Below are 4,908 nucleotides of genomic sequence, written 5' to 3'. Positions count from 1 at the left end.
TCAAACCTCAGGATTTAGGAATTATTTTTCTTATTCGGGTCGTATCCGCATTATTAGTTAACTGGAGATTGGTCCAGGTTTCTGTTTGGTGTTTACCGTTCTTCATGAAAAATCCCCATGTTTAGTATATTTACAGACTATTTATGGCATTTGTATCACTAGATGACCCCCCTTTAACTTGACTACGCGCATGTTCCGACTTTCAAGTATAATACGTACATTTGAGTTCATCTGTTTCTGTTTGTCTTGAGTTGTACTATTCAATTTGACTATTACCATAATATCAATCTTTCACAGTTGTTCGCTGTTTTTGCCACTTGTTGAATCATAATTTTATTTTCAATTGATATCGTAAATGGATGAATGTTAGACCACCATTGAAAGCCTGGAAACATTGGATGGCAGCTTTGTTCTTATATAGGACTCCTCAGCAACGCACATCCACGATCCTGCACCAAAGGAACTATAACCCAGGACCTTTATTCTCGTGGGCAAACGCTTAACCTGTAGACCACTGAGCCGACGTTCAACGGTATTATTGTCTGATTTCAACCAATCCACGATATTGAACAGCCGTTCACCATTGACTTCATTGTGTAAATGTCTCTCCACTGGTCACGGCTTCTCACTAGAACTACAGGAAACCAATCTCGAAGCTATTCACCAGTATGCACATGATCATCGTGTGAAACCCAACAATATCCGCAATCCTATACTTATAATAAATTTATTCACAGCTAATACTTAACCGCCCTTATGTAAACTATTTGTAAGAAAACAGCCAAAAACAGAAAATCAATCAAGGACACTCAGGAAGTCAAAAAATAGGTATTTCAGTACCATCAGAATTGATTCATCGGACATAAACACCACTGACGGTACGTTGCAACTTAACACTACAGTGACATAGACTGTGCTAGATTCTCTCAAAAAATTTGTTCCTCCCTGTAGAACTCTTTGAATTAAACAGGTAGTATCAGGAAGGTTACTATGAGCTACCGTAAGCAGATTCATAAGGGACCGGTGGTGACCTTTGAAAATATTCAAAGCTTACGTATCGGGCGAAATTCATCAGGTGTTTCTGTCCATAAATGTCACCTAATCGGTTGAAGAAAGACGTTAAAATTCTGATAGCAACAAACTGTCTAATCAAAAGGATTCCAGTTTTAGCTAAGTTAAGTTTTGTAATATCAGTCTGGTAATCGTAAACATAAAAGACTACTCCAGTTTCATCCGCAGATTTTAATGACAGAAAGAATGCTTTGGATGGATGTTAAAAAGGAGCACAAACTTCCTAAAATGGAACTATTAAAAGTCTCACGACTACTCGAAAGACACCAGTCAGTAAAAATAGTGTCGATACCATTAGTACAATATAATCTTCTGTGTCTCAGACGCCGATATCCCATATTTGTGACCGTAATTGTAGCTAGCGTCAATCACGGGGTATTGCGATCCGTGATTGTTGCTCGAAATCACTGAGAAAAAACTATGAATTCCAGATCATATTTTTGCAAATTATCGCTATTTTAGGTAACCGTAGTTAATGTTGTAGTCAAATGATTTTTATTGTGCCAGTGTATGAGACATATTGAAATAAATGGGTAAATTCACTTCCTATGTCATTATTCATTTGTTTATTCTAGTTTGGCGATCGGTGGCAGTTAATTACACTGTATTTTGTTCTCATCATGAACGTGGGAACTGTTGACGAAAAGTGGTTTGTGGGGTCTGATTCGTATCAGGAGTAAATAAATTATCTACCTCAAGCAATGGGTGAAAGATTCCATAGATCGCAGATTGACTGAAGTTAAACATTAACACCGTTGGATGCTAGCTCAGCGGTCTAAAGGTTATGTGTTAGTGCGCGAGATCTAAGGGCCTGGATCCGAATTCTCGTGTCCGGGATCGTGAATATTCATTGCGGAGAAGTCTCACACTGTGATAGAGCAGTCGTTCGGTATTTCCAGGTTTTCAATGGTAAAATAACTAAATGGACCCGTAATTTCAATGGCGAAGGTCAGATAACAGCCGAAATCTTCGCGCATAACATGGTATCTAGATTAGACTCAAAATCACAATGCAACTGATTGTATCACTTGTGGACTGTGGGAAACAAACATTCATGAAGGGTTCAGAGACACCACAATCGAGAATCTTTAAGTAGGTGAGTTTCTGTCCCATTCACATAAGTCTTATTCAGACACTAGGACAGAAATACGTGTCCTTTTCATATAAAAAGCATCAACCTTTTATGTAAAACTCCCAAAGTTTACCAGATGAAGTAGACTAGTTACTTGAGCTAAGTGGTATGAATAGTGCTCGTCTGATAAGAGTAACAGAAACACTAGTGTTAGGTAATTTTACTTCCAAAGTATTCTGTATTCTTATGAAAATCATGTCTTAAATGAAATAATCCATCTAAAATGGCATCCAGAAATGCTCATGTCACGCATTATTGATTTATTTGTAATCTGAGTCATCGGAAAAAGTATTTTGGGGCCAGACAAAATGACATTATCACAAATAACTTCACAAACTAGTGATCGTAGATGAATAAATGTGTGAATTTCACTCTTTGGTAAACTCAATCAATAGGTAGAAACGAGTATTTTCCATTCTGTATGGGAAGTTCGGACCATAGTTAAGAAAGCCACCATGTAGCTTCTGCAAATATGTTGATCATACTCAAACAAGCTTAATAAGCGCAATAAATGCAAAGTGATTTACACATTTATTTACACATACTGTCATTTACTCTTCTTTTTGGTAGGTTATCATGCCGCTCATGGAATCTGAAGGCATGGTTCTTACAATCCACAAGAATACAATCACATGAATGTGAAATGATCTACAAATTAATTGCAGATAGTAACTCTGCATGGAACTATCATTACGCCAACATTACACTTGGGGAACAGATTGATAATCTGTTTTTTTTAATCATGTGGGCGTAGTCTTCTGATGTATGGAAATGGAATACATGTTTTATCTTTATAAGCTTCATATATCTGCGCTCTTCATAAACTTTATACCAATAAAAGTTCATATTTTTTAGCTCATTGCTTTACGATCATACAAATCAAAGATTATCTATTCTAGTTGCTTAACAGCATCACATTGACTTGTATCCTACTAGTTTTCAATCACACTATCCTTGCAGTCGAATATGAGATTACTGAAGAAATTCACACTCAAGACCTGACACATAGAGGCCAGAGAAGGTGAACGCTGGAAAACTTGATCGGGATTGAATAGCTCGGCCATGCAGGCGTAATCAATCTTTGTAGCCTCTTGCTTGTCATATTAAATATATTACTCTCACACCAGCTCAAATGTATTGTTCGGAAGCCATCGACTGCAACCACTGACTGTCACGACTAGATGAATCAGTATAGATAATATTGTATTTTCCATGTAAAATCTTATAGATTGGACGGTCACATCATAACAAATCTACGGCAACGAAACTGGTCTATTATTGTAGTAGCATAGACAACTGCACTTCATACCGATTAGAATCAAAACATTACAATCTCACACGTTAACACACTCATTTTCCCAAACACACTGAATTTAGATGGTTTTTGTCTCGGCATTAGGTATATTTTTAAGGCAGTCCTGAAACTTTATGGTGATGACTATATTGCATTTTGTGTTTGTGAGATAAATTTTATACTGCAACATTATATTCAACCAACTCTTTAGATAAATTGATGAGGTGTGACATGGTAAAACGGGAACGTATGGAAGACGCAGAGTGCCGTTGCTTGATAAAATGAATGTCTTCTAAAAAAGTATCAGTATCCTGATTTCTGTACTTTGCATGAGGTCCAATATCTCAGAAGAATCTCGTTGTGAATAATCATCTACAGGCCTAGTGGTAAGGTAGTGAAGTTGTGCTTACGTATCATTTAGAAGAGACATCAAAAAATTGACGGAAAAGGCTACAATGCTAAATCCTGTCACTGTTTCCTGCAGTAGCTTGCTTATTAAGGACTTAATGTGGCTTAGATAGTGTTCAAGTCTAGCCTTTGTTTCTTTATCACGAGACTCTATTACCTCGAAAAAATTTAACTAACCTCCCAGTGAGATTCATCTCATCCTCATAATCCGATTTTGCATCGGTTGTGCAAGTTTCACTCTGTTTCCTTAATTTTCTTGGTGTAGCTGTAAGTCGATCATTGGCCTTATTTTGCCTCTCGGTAAAATCATCTACCCCACTCAGGTTTTACTGCTGGATATTTGTTTTTGCATCAATATGAGCACTTGTGGTTGAAAAAGCTAACTCACATACTTCAGAGATATCTGTAGTTTGCTACTTAGCTCGCTCCTTCATTTTTCTTGCAACCATGTCTAAATATGTGTATTTGTTTTCGGCTATATCATAGGCATCCGTCTTGATGGTTTCACTCATATCTAAAACTGGTCTCATGGTAACGCTCTCTACTTCCTCAAAAACTGACAGCTACTCATCTGCTACTGACAGTTTATCTGAGAGCGATTTTCTAACTATGATCAACAGCTCATTAGCCTAAAGAATCAGCGGAAACTCTGTTCAGCAGCATGATCTGTACAGTCAACGTGACAGTGGCTTGCAACACCTTTTTTTATTTAGTCAGGGTGAGTCCAATGCACACTCTGTGATACTACTTGTTACAGCTGTCACACTGTATTCGATTCTCGGGTGGAAAAAAACATGTGGGTCTACCACATCAATATTTTGTTTGAGCCATTAAAAATGTTAGATGATCTCACAGAGAGCAGACTGAGCTAGTTCAAACGAATTCCCATGAGTCCTTCACTACGAAAATTAAAATATACTTGAGGGCTCAGAACGGTGTTTCACTGAAATTTACTATTTTTCTTCTTCTTGGTAAATACGCTCAAGTCACCACCTGAAGACAT

The sequence above is a fragment of the Schistosoma haematobium genome, chromosome 3 (genome assembly GCF_000699445.3).
Source record: "Schistosoma haematobium chromosome 3, whole genome shotgun sequence".
NCBI classification, from domain to species: Eukaryota; Metazoa; Platyhelminthes; class Trematoda; order Strigeidida; family Schistosomatidae; genus Schistosoma; species Schistosoma haematobium.
This window is presented reverse-complemented; position numbering follows the sequence as displayed.